The sequence below is a fragment of the Octopus sinensis genome, linkage group LG18, assembly GCF_006345805.1.
Source record: "Octopus sinensis linkage group LG18, ASM634580v1, whole genome shotgun sequence".
Taxonomy (NCBI): Eukaryota; Metazoa; Mollusca; class Cephalopoda; order Octopoda; family Octopodidae; genus Octopus; species Octopus sinensis.
The window spans coordinates 19317958-19335061 of NC_043014.1; the positions used below are offsets into that span (position 1 = coordinate 19317958).

A 17104-nucleotide genomic window follows, 5' to 3' on the forward strand; every position below is an offset into this window, starting at 1 on the left:
AGATACTCATTATTTTAGGTTCTGAAAACTGAAACAAACACTTTTGTAACAGATTCATTGGAAATTATTTAAAAATGAATGCAAATACATATTTAAGAAACACAGCATTTTTTATACTAATATATGTCATGTAGACAATGGGTCTACATGGCATTTGATGCAGTGAGGGCGTAGTTTAATATTGATCGATCATTTATACAAGAAAAACAAATATATTATATGAATATATATTTCATATTTATCAAACCATTGTTTGTGGAGACATATTGTGAATGTATGACGGTAGACTGCTGTAGTCCAAGAAAGAGAGTTCTGTAATTTCTTGCGGATCAAACCTGTTCAAATGACTTCTTTATAGTGATCAAATATTCCTGCTGTACATCAGCTCGTTCCCTCCATCAAATCAACATTGCTTGAATAGGTGCACGCTGTACTACACGTAGGGTGTCGAAGTGATCGTCGAGCAATTTGAGATGAAGTTTTTTTCTTACGAATACAAAGCACTACTCAGTCCAGGAATTTAACCCACGATCTCATGATCGGGAATGCAATACATAAGCACCACTGTATGCTTTTTCTAATTAAGCTATTCATGGCGCATACGAAATATGCTGAGTGAATGTATAATTTGTATTTAACAGTTCATAGCAGATGCGTAACCAGTAGAGTGGGTGTATAGATTTTATAACAGCAATGTATAGCACAACTGGAACATGTAGAGAGTATACAATTTTATATATTAATAAGCCATGGGACACACGAAATATGTGAAATCAGTTTATAATGCTATAATAACAGTCCACCCTGCATAAACGCGTAGTGAGTATATCATATATGTAATAATCAATGGAACGTAACAAATATGTAAGGGTGAGTGGTACAATTTTAGGTTTAACCATTCTTAGGTAATGTTTTTGTTTCTCAATATTCCTATTTTCGGTGCCTACGAGCAGGGAAATTTTTGTCACGCCGGGCAAAATGTTTTGCGGCATTTGGTCCGACTTACGTTCTGTGTTCAATTGCCACCGAATTCGACCTTGCTCTCATTCTTTCGGGTGCAATAAAATAAGTGACTATTAGCTCCTTTCCTGAAACTACTGGCCTTGTGTCAAAATTTGAAACCAATATTCCGTATTACATCACAATGAATTGGATGGAGGATAATTGTACCAGCAAGTTACCGTGGTTATTTGTTTTGACTTGGTAATTATGTATTGTATTATCTGAGCGATTCATAGTGCAACGAAGCTTGTAATGGTGGTGAGATAATGTGCGTAGTCTCCGTTGGAGGACTTACAGTTTTGCTGAATATCATAGGTCTTTGCTATTTGTGTTAAAATGTTAGAGTCTTGGCCTTGTTGAAGTCACCAGCGACTTGATCGCTCAAAAAAACCCACAGAATAAGGTGAACGTCCGTCGCGTATTCGTTCATTGTCCCCACAGTGGTGAATCTGGGGGTCGAAACTCGCGCCAGACAGATTCGTTAATCAGTGGAATCTATCGAGAAGATTGCCTTACTGCTGTACTTTTGTTTGGAAGAATGACAGACCTGTGGTTATAGTGAAAGACTTTGAGCAGTGAACGCTGTTCAACAGAAATGTTTGTCTCAGTTCAGCCTGCCATAAACATGCACCGCTTAAAAAATAACGTGAATTTAGACAGGAGCTGCTGCACTCCTGTAAATTTTGTCAATAGTTTATATGAGTGTTAAAAACATGGGTCTAAATGGACCTCCTTTATCTGCGTATGCTGGTGGCGAGAATTCGGCGAGGCCAGTTTCCTTTGATAATCCATTATTGTTTGCACTCTTTGTTGTTACTCCTTATTTTGAGGGATGCCTCTTTGTTTATATTTTCATATTGTACACTACTATTGCTATTCATTAGTTAATTATCAATGTGTTCATTTGCTGGTGCTGATATGATTTTGAACGTTTAAACGATGTAACCCCACCTTTGATTCTATTTGTGATTTTTCTTTGTATTTCGCCTAAATGGACGTCTGTAGCAAGCCATCTGAGTTTAAATACCGCCGAGGTCAGTTTTGCCTTTCACTCCTATGGACTTAATAAAATTAGGCACCAGTCAAGTACTGTTGTCGATATAACCTCTGTTCAAAACTGTTGGTGATTGTGTCTAAATCATATGCTATTTCATATCTTTTAGAATTCAGCAATATGATACCACAATGACATCCTTTTCTGATGTGGATTCGAACCATCAAACTGTCGATTTATAACGTTACATCGAATCAAATTAATTCCTACACTCAACTACGTTCAAGTTAATGAAATGAAAAAAATTAAATATACAAAAAAAAATCCAACAACAAAACCGTGGGCAATACTATGAATCGCAATATTCAAATATGACTTATGGTTGTCATTTTGAGAGAAAGTTGTGATCTAGGATCTGCAAGAGAGGGTTTCTTCCGAAGTCTTTGGAGAGGAAGCTTAAACATATTCACGAGCTCCTTACGGAAACTCCTGCCACTTATGATATAGATGAAAAAATTCAAAAAGCTGTTAGTATAGGAGAGATAATGTATGAGACGATAAATTGGTTTTATAACATTGTTGATATACATACTAGTTCGGTCGGAAAACGTTAATATCATTCCTAATACAGCAAATGGGAATGTGAAGACGAAGAACATGATATTAATAGCTAGAACTAGTCGTATGATGTTATCATTTTGGCCCTGTCGGTTAGAATGGATGTTACCCTGAGATGCCAAAAATCGCTTTCTTTTTGACAGGTGCTTTATAATGATACTGACACACACAAATAAAATTGCACATGGAATGAACGAGTAGACGGTATTAAAGATAATGTACTTTGTTAGATGATACCACTTGGGCTCGTCATTGATACAATCACTTTTCTTAGTTCCATTTCTCGATAAAACTTCTGTGAAATTGTAATAAATTAAAGTTGGCATGTAAATTAGGGCCAGAACAGATGTAGTGATGAGAAGTATGACGATGTCTCGTAGCCACGTTCGACTTCGTGTGAAATCGCCACCCAGTGGAGATTTAATAGCACGCGCACGTTGGATGGTTATTATTACAACGATCCATGAGGATAAGCTGAAAAATAATCTTTCAAAAAACGGCAAAGCTTTACAGAAGAATACAGAGCTTTTTCTCAAGGATAAGTTGTAGACACTCATTCGCCATTTGTCAATGAAAGAAAACAGTAAAATGCAAAAGTCACTTACTGCCAATGCAACCAAATAAAGGTTGATGCTTAAACGCCTCTGGGATTTGCGGCAAAGGATAATGATGCAGAAAAAATTAGCAACAAGACCAACAGGAAAGATGAAAAGGCCAAAATAATGAGCGAAATTTGAAACAAAAGGAGCTACCGACATATTGGAATGCAGGCTCTACTTATGATAAAATTAGAGGATGCTCTAAGTGGTCGATGGACACGATAAAAGTTTTCATCCGAACTACTTAATTCCAGCCGTTCTATAAAAACGAAGGATACGTTGGATAATGTGGTCTTAGGTTTACTCTATCATACAAAAAATACGATGATAACAGTTGGAACACTGGTTAGTCAGATTGCCCTTGGTCTAAAGAACAAGTTTACTACTACTACTACTACTACTACTACTACTACTACTACTACTACTACTACTACTACTACTACTACTACTACTACTACTACTACTACTTTCAATGACTCAAATATTAAGTTTCTGTATTTTCGAAAATACATCATTCTAGCTTCATTTGAATACTTTTCACAACAATGTTAAAGCTATTTGCAACAGAAACGACGTTACGTAAGGTAGTTACTTCAAGTTATGTTAAACCAATATTTTAGAAGGAATGGAATGCAGTCTTTTTACTCCTTGCGCTTATTTCAAGGACTTGCCCTCCGCCATACAATGTTAACTCCTTAACATTTCACACTCATCCACTTAAAGAGAAATGATACAGAATATTGTAAATTTGTCTCGCATTCTTACCAAATGATGCCCCACACAATTCTACAATATTGGTTCTTCTCATAGAAAAAGTGTAATTTATTGACAAAGAAGAAAACTAGGCTGGCTTAAACTTTGATAGGCAGAGATGCATTTGAAGTATATTTAATCATTGAATATAATGGATTTCCGAAAGAAAGGAAAATGACGGTAGCATTGAGTGTAATATATTACCGATATTTGCTCATTTTCCCTATTTGGCAGAGAAGTATTTCAAATTAACCAGGAAACGATGTAAAACATTAATTGACGAAGTTGAAACTAAATGTATGCTGATAGTTTTTTCTAACTTGTGGTTGACCAGTGTCTGCAGACGCTCGGCATACTTAAAATAGATTTCAATCTATATCAAATCACCCTTTAAAATTAAAAAAAATTGGCAATAATACACTTTAGTTGAAAACTAGAAAAAAAAATCATACCCCACAAAACATGGATTTATGATGATTGACTTGTCACCACGTAGAAATGCAGATTAAGGCTAATTTGACACTATTCAACGAAAACAAAAACAATATCTTCACGCTTATATATATATACAAAATGGGACAAGAACGCAAAACATCCGGACAACTAAGTGATACAAAAAGGGACAACAGAATATCCAATATATATATATGTATGTATGTATGTATGTATGTATGTATGTATGTATGTATGTATGTATGTGTGTGTATGTGTGTATGTATGTATGTATTTATGTATGTATGTAAGTAATTACTTTACATATCAATCCTCTGTTCTCATTAAGCTAAAGTAAGAACAATGATTAATTATGGCATATAGTAATAATCCTAAAATAAATCTGAGCCTCAGTCAAAAGTAAATAAAATCATAAATTAAAACGTTGTGCGAGAAAGCAGACGCGACCAGTTTCAATTTGCCTTGTTAATTTGTTTTTAAATTCAACTTCATTGAACATAGAGACGTAACTAAATATCTGAAAAACTGTTCCCCATTGAACCGATCCTATCATTGACACTGTTACTCATATTACGAATAAATATCTTCCTTGACGTTATTTTAATTTCCGTATAACAGTCGCAAGAAATTTTTTTGAGAGCGGAGTAAGTAAATTGTGTTGGATATTTAGAGGAAGCCGTCAGCATCAAATCATCTCTTTCTGCTTGTACATCCGGATTCTGAATGCAGCCACGAGCATCAAGGCAGGCGATACACTCCGAGACGACTTTCGACATGTTACGATACATATGGGCAGACACAGATATATTTCCATTCCAATTCTGAAATATTTCCCATCGAGCTTGTATGTTATTTCCTCTCCACTGGTCACAAGAGATAATAAATATACATCACCCATCCACTTAGGCAGTTTGGATTTCACATTACGTTTATCATTTTCATGGATCTGTCATTGCTTCATATACAAATATATAATATATACATATAATTTCACTCTGTCCCTTGTAAAATTAAGTGTGTGTGTGTGATGATTGAGAGATTTGCAATTAAGTTTGTTCAAACGATAGCAAAATCAAATACAACAACGGCAAAACGAGAAATTTTAAATGGCAATTGGTTGTATATGGAAAGCAAAATGTGCATGCATATGTATGTACATATTCTGATAAGATATACTGAGAGAGTCAGCTGATACGATTTTATGAAATCTGCTCACCAACCACAGCAATTTGTCACGTTGAAGAAAGCAAAGTTAGTAATGGGAAAAAAGTAACTCACAAATGTTTGTTATAGAAAATAAATGCAAGACAATATTTCAAGATTAAGGAAAAAGAAGCAGAATAGCAAAAATGTATTTTTGTATGTTTGTGATTTCTTGCTTTTCTTTTTCTATTCTTTTTCCAAAATAACATTTTTTTTTTAAATGTAAAAGAATTACAAATCCTACTTGGATTTATAAATGATGTCCACCAAAATACCTGTTAATTACATTCAGAAAATGCGTATGTCGGTATTAACAAATGCTTCGTATGTCCAAAACGTCAAATGACTTCAGTGTTGCTACGTATACGATATCACGTGAGGTCTCGAACCAGTTAATTATATATCACACCAATCCATGGCTTCTAACATATATATATATATATTTTGAATATAAACCACATATATATATACATATATAAATATATATACACATATATATATATGTATAAATATCTATATATCTATATCTATATCTATATGTATATATATATATAAATATATATAAATGTGTGTGTATGTATGTATATGTATATATGTATATGAATATATGTGTGTATATATGTATATATAAATCTGCATATATAGGTATGTATATAAATATGCATATGTGTATATATATATATATATATATATATAACCACACATATGCACACATATATGTATATGCATATATATATTCATGCACACATGTGTGGGGAGTGATTAGAGTATTAGAGAAAAAAAGGCGGAATGTGGGAGAGGGAGAACATTGTCAATTGATTCCTTATTATCGATCTATTGCTATTCTAACAGGCATGTTTTCTAGAACAGCCCGCAAACCGTTACAAAGACAAGCATTTCGTTGTTGCATACGCCCATTTCCTCATGTTTCGTTTTATTATCTATCTAAAAAAATAATTCCCTTTATTGTAATTGCAGCATCGTTTTATTGAGTAATTATGCATATTAATGACAGCAATAACAAAGATCACAACAACAACAACAATAATAATAATGTGAAGACAAATAGTTATTATTGAACCAGATATTAAAACAAACGTCAATATATATACAGATTTTCCTTTCAAAATTATTCAGTATAATTTACATTATCGACGAAATAACAAAAATTAAAACGATTATCAAAGGCTCGTAAAAGCCAAAATGGTTAAGAACAGATATTCATAAATGACGTTAAATAACTAGAAAACAAACAAAAAAAAAACAAGAAAGAATAAAATGAGTTAGCTAAAGTACATACATATATATATACTGTATATACATATAACTTTGTCACGTAGTATATACTGAATCTCCAGTATTTTGCTCCTTTTATATATTTTTATATTTCTACATATATATATGTATATATATATGTGTATATATATACTGTATATGTGTGTGCGCGCGTGTGTGTGTATGTATATATGTATATATATATGTGTATATATACTGTATATGTGTGTGCGCGCGTGTGTGTGTATGTATGTATATGTATATATGTATGTATGTGTGTATGTATGTATGTATGCATGTACACACACACTCACACACAGATGCATTCATATACATAGATATATAAACACATCTAAATACATTTCGGTGGCTATACTTGACATAGTAACGACAGAAACTATATAATTATGAATCTCAAGAAAACGAATGAAAAGCCATTTTACAGATAGAGGAGTGTGAATATTATAGGAAATCTATGTTATGCACATGAGAATCTCTATGCATTATTCGTAAATTGTGAAGAAACAGTACATTACTTCCGGTTTTGTTCCGATAACAATAAATCCCTTTTTATCTATTTTTAAGTTTGTTTTTTAATGCTTTTAAGTTTGTTTTTTTTATATTTTTAAAATCTTGTTTATTCCATAAAAATTAATAGCGGAAGTGGGATAGTTTGTCACATGTCATTAATAGTGTTACCAGAAGTGGGATCGTTTTCACCTTTGCTTTGTTTTTCTCTATGTCTCCTTCTACCTGTCTATCTGTCTCTCACCCTCTCTCTCTCTACTCTCTCTCATTCCCTCTCCCTCTTTCTCTCCCTCGCTCTCTCTCTCTCTCTCATAGCTTTTTTCTGTATCATCTAGCAACCTACCTATACAAGTTAAGTTACAATTAACGCATCTCACGTAACAGTTAAGTTCCCATTAAACTAGTTCAATTTACACAGGTAAACATTAAAGATATCGTTCTAAATAAATTATTTCTTTACTACCCACAGGGGCCTAAACATAGAGGGGACACACAAGGACAGACAAAGTGATTAAGTCGATTTCATCGACCCTAGTGCGTAACTGGTACTTATTTAATCGACCACGAAAGGCAAAGTCGATCTCGGCGGATTTTGAACTTAGAACGTGATCACATATAGATGCAAATCTAGAAAGACTGTTGTATTGGACGGTAAGATGGTGAAATGAAGTTTTCTGAGTAAATAGGATTTAAATTAGAGTATATCCAGAAACTCCGAACCCGATTTGGTTGTGGTTTATATTGTGTATGAATGTTGTTGGTGTGAACAAGCAAATACTCAGATTCGATTTTTATTGAAATAATCTCAAATTCACTTTAAATCTGATATTCGTATCACAAAATCCAAGGCCATCTGCATCAATATGTAAGATAATAATAATCTCAAATTTGGCACAGGGCCAGTATGTTTTGAGGAGCGGGTCAAGTCGATAAGTCGGCTCCAATTACTTGAATGGTACTTATTTTAACGACCCTGCAAGGATGAAAGGCATCGCGGCAATTTGAACTCAGAACGTAAAAACGGACGAAATTCCGCTAAGCATTTTAACCAGTGTGCTAACGGTTCTACCAGCTCACTGCTTTAACCATGTAAGATAATAATGAGAGATCATGTGTAGTGGGGGAAGAGTCTGATTCCTTGAAAAGGTTATGAGGCTCTTTATGCCATTACCATGTCATGAACAGCATAAATATTGCAGCATCCACTTAGGCTTGTTTCTGCTTGTATAGTAAATCCATGTTTGCATGTACGTTACTCTTCACACATCTTTAATATTGAAATCCTTACACGTTGCGCTTCTAGAATTCATTGAATAAAACGATGTTAACATTGTGAACTTCGGAGGCAGCTCAAAGTTAAACTAGTGAGAGCCGACATGTCTATGTGATCAACAAGTTTGCATCAAGCCCAAAAAATAAAGAAACAAAAAATTCAGACTAAACAAACATGCAAAATAGAGCATGACTTTGGATTTGATTCAACCGGCATGACCTCTAGCGAATGTGATTACTACAATATAACCAAGTAGGCAAATAAGGCTAGGAGTAGCATACGGTAGACAGAAAGCCTGCCGAGTATATCATTTGGAGTTGTTATCGGTTGTTTAACAATATATTTTACGATTTTAGCTGGTCTCTAAGAACATTTTAAACTCCAGACAGGAATGCTAATGTGAGAAACACATTATATTATGTGACTGTTTCCGTATTTCATTTTGCTCCTGCGACTTCGAAACTATGACTTCTCGTAATACATTTTACATGCATTTTCCACAATACTCAGTGTTTTCGATATCATATAACCAGTATCATAAATTAATGCTGTTGCTGAAGATTGATATCCGGCATTAATATACGGCAAGAATACAGCAACATACAGGTAGAATTATAAATATATAAAGCAGGTGAAGATCTACATAGCGGCGTACACTTACCGGCTGCTATTTCTAGCAATGATCGTGCTTCGTGTACACCTGCTCTATATTTATATATATATATATATATATATATATATTATATATATATATATATGTGTGTGTGTGTGTGTGTTGTGTGTGTGTGTGTGTGAGTACCTATCTATCTATTTGTCTGTCTGTCTTCTCTGTCTCTCTCTCTGACTCCCTCCCTCTCTCTCTCTATATATATATATGTGGTGTGTGTGTGTGTGTGTGAGTACCTATCTATCTATTTGTCTGTCTGTCTTCTCTGTCTCTCTCTCTGACTCCCTCCCTCTCTCTCTCTCTATATATATATATATATATGTGGTGTGTGTGTGTGTGTGTAATTTAAATACAAGGTAGTATTAGTTACATGGCTCTGATGATACAATGGTCGAACATGCTTGTGTAGCGTGCCGTATATTTTCAGACACAAAATTCAACATGGCTGCTTTTTTGCAAAAAAAAGGGAGAAAGCACGAGAAAGAGCGAGAGAAAAAGTAAAAGAAAGAAGTGGAGCTAGAAGAAAAAAGAAAATGGAAATGTAAGCATTTGGATAATAGTTTATTACTCAAATAGCCTCTCCGGCAGGACCGGATTTAAACCATGGGAACCCAGGGCATTTCAAGTTCAGTGGGCATCTTATACTCAAGAATTAAAATTTTTAGAAAATTACCAAATTTTAATCTCAAAACCCATCTATTTCAAATAATTTAATTTGATGAATTGGCAGAGAAAGAGGAAATAAATGAATGAAAATATCGCTTTATGAATACACTTTTTCAAAAGTCCAGTTTCGGTTTTCACACATCGACTTCCGGTGTTTGACTTTCCCTTCATAGTGAAAAGTGCAATGAAGGAGGGAAGAGTTGGGTAGGGTTTTTTCTTTCGTTTAATGTGAGTTACATATGCTATAGAATGTAGAATAAGATAAAATGACAGAAAACTACGAAAAAGAAAAGAAATCATTGTTGCGGTTGTTGCTGTTCCAAATGCATGATCAGTGTGGATGTGTATGTGTGAATGTGTGTGTGAGAGAGAGAGAGAGAGAGAAGAGAGAGAGAGAGACGGAGAGAGAGAGGGAGTAGAGATACCAACATTTAAATGACATGGATTTTAAAAGTTTTTTTTCCTTTAAAATGGCTTCCCTTCAATGTTTTGCAATGCGTGAGAACAAAATAATCGGGGGGAAATGCCGACAAAAACGAAAAAATTCAAATAGTTATTTCCCAAAAGCCTGATTTTCCAGTTTCCAGGAAGCGTAGGTGAAGTGCAATGAGTATTATTTACAGCATTTTTGACTTCGAAGAAAACATGTTTCACAAATGTTCACTACTTTTCCAAAACTATATCAGCGAAGTAAAGACCATCTCTAAACGCAGTAAAATCTATAACATATTCAGAGCACTATTTCAGTAAATTATCACTGTTCTCTTTAGGTATGTAAATGACAAATTTTGACGGGGCAGATTTAGATGTGTAAGACAGAACAAGGTAAATATGCCCTGCCAGTTCTCCAGAATTAAATTTGAAAAAAGGTGTCATCCTTAGACATCAGCAATGCAACAAAATTTAAACTATATTGGTGAAATGAAAAAAGTATAATGGAAAAATAGCACATAATATGAATTTAATGAAAGTCAACTAAATTTAAAAACTTAACATAAAATATTCTTTATAGGTACTTTACTATAGCTTCTTCACCAAAAGTTATCGAAATATTTTATTAGATACCGCAACTACAATCGAGTCAAATTTGAGGACAAATATTTTGAAAACAGTACCTGCCATTCAACAACGACTATGTAAACTATACTGACCAATTCTTACTCTCAAATACGTAACCTATACTGACCAAATTTTACTCACAAAGATGATGAAATGGTGCAAAATGAGGGAAAATAGCAGAAAATCAGAAATTATTCATTACCAATTTTGCCCCGCTTCCATATAATAATTCCAAGTGTTTGACAGAATGACAAAAACTATATGAGAAATTAAGAAAGTAAAAACGTTCGATTTAATGAAGCATTTGAATATATATGCAATAATTCTAAAACTGAAAAAGAATGCTTTTAGCTGTTGAGAGATGTGATTAGATAATTAAAATCACATCTGTACTTACTTGCTTCATAAATAAGACCAGTTTTCAAAGCCTCACTGAAATAGGTGTAGAAGTAGAAATATGTGTGTATGTGTTATCGACCTCACGTGCACGTGCGCAAATATGTGCTCTTTTATTCTTTTATACACTTCAGCCCAAAGATTGAGATCATACTAGACCAACGCCATATATTTACTGTATTTGTCTTTATTTCTAAGGGTAAGAATATGTGATATCGTTTCGAAAATTGAAATGTAGATCCTACGAAGTTTGATAATGCTGTTTATTTATTTATTTAATCATTTATTTAGTTATTTGTTCATTTGTCTGATAACAAATGGACGGTGATTTAAATTTTTGTTTTTGGATTGGCCTTTCATATTCCACCAGAGAAATTTAGAAAGTGTTTATTACCAGGCGCTGAAACTGTAGATTCTTAGACTGGTGTCTCAGCATTAAATTATTATTTTGGAAAGCATAATACATTATATTTACAGGTACCGTGTTCTAGGCTGCCTCTTAACTGAGTATTCATATTGTAGTTAGATTAATTAATAGGTAGATTGTGACGACTTACACCACCGAAATACTTTCCAAATAGCATATGTATCTATAGGAAATATTTAGGTTTACGCGTTGTCTTTCAGGTAAATACATCTGGATGATATTTAAAGAAGTCTGAGCTACGTCCAGTGTTGTATATTCATATATATGTATGTGTGAGTGTGGAGACGCAATGACCCAGTGGTTAGGGCAGCGGACTCGCGATCGTAGGATCGCGGTTTCGATTCCCAGACCGGGCATTGTGAGTGTTTATTGAGCGAAAACACCTAAAGCTCCATGAGGCTCCTGTAGTGAGTGGTGGGGAACCCTGATGTACCCTTTCACCACAACTTTTTGTCACTCTTTCTTCCTGTTTCTGTTGTACTTGTATTTCAAAGAGCCAGCCTTGTCACGCTCTGTATCACGCCGAATCTCCCCGAAAACTACGTTAAGAGTACACGTGTCTGTGGAGTGCACATTAATAAATGAGCTGCGACGTCACAGGTGCCAAGCTGTATCGGCCTTTGCCTTTCTCTTGGATAACATTGGTGGCGTGGAGAGGGGAGGCTGGTATGCGTGGGCGACTGCTGGTCTTCCATAAACAACCTTGCCCAGACTTGTGCCTCAGGGGGTAACTTTCTAGGTGCAATCCCATGGTCATTCATGACCAAAGGGAATCACAACAATGTGTGTGTGAGTGGTTTAGCGTGCATGTATACGTATTTAACTATATAGAGTAAGATATGCATATATAGAGTAAGATATGCATACATACAGGTATGATTTGATTCTCTGGCAGAAACATTTCTAATAGGAAATGTCGTAGATATTGCTAATACTTGTGAAAATTTTCCATGGGGAATAAATAATACCAAACATTTTCCCAATCTCTTATTTTCATATATAATCACGATGCCAAAAGTATTTCCCAGAATGTTTAAGCATTTTACATATCTCAAACAAATATAACATCTACATACAATTTTAGAATACTGGAATAAGCAAAAGTGCTTCAAGAAGACACAGCTTGAATTTCAGCCCTATCTGCTTAAATAATATATATATATATATGCATGTGTATATATATATATATATATATATATATATATATTTACACACACGCACACACACACACACACACACACACACACAAACACAAACACACACACATATGCATATATAAATATATATATATATATATATATATATAAATATATATACATACATACATATATACATATTCATATTGTATTTTGGCTTCATCAAACATACACACGTTTCGGTAAATCAAATGGCAGAATTGCACAAGCAATTAGTGAAATTACATTACCTTTTTGCCAAAACAATGGCAACCACTACAGTATTTTGGCCTAAAATATATGTCGCACTCAACAGCATATACTCTGTCTGTTTGTCTGTATACACACACACATACACACACACACACACACACACACACACACACACACACATACACACACACACATGCAAATGTATATACATATATACATATATTTCAGACAATAACACGCAATGTCCGTCACGGTGGTCCTGTTGATAAGGAAAGATTAAAACAACATATGGTGTGGGCGTGAATGACTGTCAGAGACACTAAATGTAGGCAAGCTGTAGTGAGCTGTCGGCTGCCGGTATTTTAATCAGAATGAAACTAAATTTTTATCTTAAATTATATTTATCAATTTCTCTCATACACACAGAGCCACACACCTTACGATGAACTGTGGTTTTTCACATTTGTGAAACTTGTAAAGGAAAGTAAAACGACAAAGGGATTGTAGTGAGTGGGGGAAATGGCAAGTAAAAAAAAAAGAACATAGAGAGTAAGCGATTGAGTGACATATCTACGGCTGAAGCAGCAAGAATTTTGATGAAAATAAAACAGTTAATTTTTGTCGTTTGCAAATAAATAAACAAAAATTTGAAAGCAAAATATGGTAAGTCATGATGGATTTCTCTCTCTCTCTCTCTTTCTCTCTCTCTCTCTCTCTCTCTCTCTCACACACACACACACACACAAAGGCACACAAACTTACAGATGCACACAAACGGTATAACTTACTTCTGATAGCGTCAAACAACTAAGAATAAAATTTTAACACAATAATTCATATAAACTTTTTCTGCTTTTCTTCTTGTGTATGCTCTTATTTATTTCCATAAATTAGGTAATTGCTTGGCAAAAACTATAAAATGAATAGAAAAAGAATTCCCTTTAAAGGATATATCACTTATTCAATGAAATGAGAAGACATTCGAACACATCAGACCGCTATCACTCCTAATATCAAAACATGTTGCCTGCCGTTGTAGAAAAACATTGCTTCAGGCAAAAGTAAGGAAGTACATAAATATTTAATTGTATATATTTAATTTAACACACGCACAAACGCACGCACATATATCTTCTTACACATGATAAAACGCATTATGTGTCCTGGATTTTGGCTACATGGACACTCTACTTTGCATTTCTGATTATCAGATTACTATGTGAAGAGTTAGCTGCCAGCCATAGTGGGATGTTTCGTGATAGCCACTGAATATTTTATATATATGTATATGTATGTATGTATGTATGTATGTTGTATGTATGTATGTATGTATGTATGTATGTATGTATGTATGTATGTATATATATATATATATATACATATATATATATATATATACATATGTGTGTATGTAAATATATACATTTATATATATACACACATACACATATACTCATACATATATATGTGTGTGTATATGTATATACATATACGCATATATATGCATATATATGTATGTGTGTGTGTGTGTGTGTGTGTGTGTCAATACATAGCTTTGCTGATAGTGGTTGAATAATCAATATCGGCTTGATAAAGTCTCTTTGATAGAATCATGCCTAAGTATTAATTCGTTATTGTTTTGCTTCATTCAAATACTTATTCGCATCCTGTCCCATTATTTTCTCCCCTTATCAAAGTGGCTTTGCCTCTTCTAACATTTCCTTTCAATGCCCTTTAGAGATTCCAATCTATAAACTTCAAATACTTATTAGCAACAATTGTTTATAAACCTAACGTTGTTATCGTATTACAAACATGTCATGGGGTTCTAGAATTAAACCTCAAATTACATTCATCATGGTTTGGTTTTAACAATATTATTGTTTTTTCGATAAAATCATTTATAATAAGGCGCCGAGCTGGCAGAAACGTTAGCACGCCGGGCGAAATGCTTAGCGGTATTTCGTATGTCTTTACGTTCTGAGTTCTAATTCCGCCGCAATCGACTTTGGTTTTCATCCTTTCGGGGCCGATAAATTAAGTACCAGTTACGCACTGGGGTCGATGTAATCGACTTAATCCCTTTGTCTGTCCTTGTTTGTCCCCTCTATGTTTAGAGTAGAAGTAAATAAAGAAGTAAAGAACGTTCGCATGCCGGGCGAAATGCTTAGTGGTATATCGTCTGTCTTTATGTTCTGTGTTCAAATTCTGCCGATGTTGACTCTGCCTTTCAGACTTTCGGGGTCGATAAATTAAGTACCAGTTGCGTACTAGGATCTATCTAATCGACTGCCCCACCCACCTCCCAAAATTTCGGGGTTTGTGCCTAGAGTAGAAAAGTATAACGTTAAGATATTAGGATGTAGGAAAAATGCATTCGTAGCTCTTAGTATTATTTGGTTTTGACCCAACTTGAAATTTGAAAACCCATACTTCATCTGCGAAAGAGTGACTGAAGGTGATAAAAATGCAGACTAGTCAAGCATTTCATTTGATCGTATCGACTACTATAACCTTTCTCACAAAATACGAATCTTTGTGAATGTTAGAAATAAGTAGTTTAATTAGGCCTATGGATAATAGAATTGATAGAATATTGAACGTAATACAATGCATTCAGTTCTAATCTAGCCCAAATGAACTTTCTATAAACCTGTTGAAATTACCAATTTCATCGCCTATCCAACATTTATCAATGACCGAGGTCTTATGCCTGTATTAGAAGTGACTTTTTATTGAAACATCAGTGAATAACAATAGTATCATAATAGCAGAATTAGTAACAGCTTTACTATCTGGGTTCAAACTTAACTACGTTTTGACAGTAAATCCCACCCTTATTTCTGCTTTCACTATTAAAATACTGGTATTTAGCTAGTACCGAAGCACCTGTAAAAGACCAATGAAATATCAGTCTTTTACTTGTAAACTTTGGGACCTGAAATATACCAGCAAATTACCAGATTTACTGGCACTTCGGTGAATGAAATACCTGGAAAATACTGACTTCGTTGGTGTCATCTTCGATGTTTGCAGTCTTGGATCTCTATGAGAAATTAGTTTAGTTTATGTGACGAACAACTGTTTTGTAATATTGTTATGTTTATGCACTCAAGTATCATTCACCTTTGTAAAAGAAGAGCAATCGCATAAAACTGGAATAGAGACATTGATACGATACGATACAGAATCACAAAATGTAATTTCGTGAAATATTAAGTATTAGGACGTAACCTGATGCTTGTCCCTAATTAGCATCCCTGCCAACTTGTAATGAATGGAAACATATGAATTATGAATTCAGAGAAATTATCTGAGATATGAAACTACAATGCAAAGCAGGTTTATTGTAATAATACTGATTTGAGCAGGTTTATTACAGTATAGACAATATAACATTGTATCAACCCAAAGTTTTTAATTGCTGTCTATAATATATAATAAATATGTATTATTTATTGCTTCTTTCTACGAAAAATAGCGTCGTAGTGATTACTGGATATTGACGGTGAAAGTAATAATTAATTGTCTGTGCAATATGAACCAAAATATGCCTCTGGAGTTCTCATTCGAAAAAACAGGTTTATCGGGTTTTATTACCTATGTTTAGATCTATGACCGAAGTACCTACAAGCGTAACTGCGTGATAAAAATGCTGCTTCCCAAACGCATGATTCCGAATTCAGTCTCAGTGCGTAGCAACTGAAACAAATTGCCAACCAAAGACTTCTGGGTAGATGTGGTAGTAGTAGACGGAAATTGGAAGAAGCCAGTCGTATACATATTTAAACAGAGAGAGAGAG

The 17104-nt window shown here is 34.2% G+C and overlaps 1 protein-coding gene across 3 annotated transcripts in view; it reads right to left on the reverse strand.

The window, feature by feature from the left end:
• LOC115221827 (pleckstrin homology domain-containing family G member 7-like) overlaps nucleotides 1-17104 on the reverse strand; it is a 987181-nt gene that overhangs the window by 85809 nt on the left and 884268 nt on the right. The gene's annotated exons all lie outside the window — the stretch shown is intronic.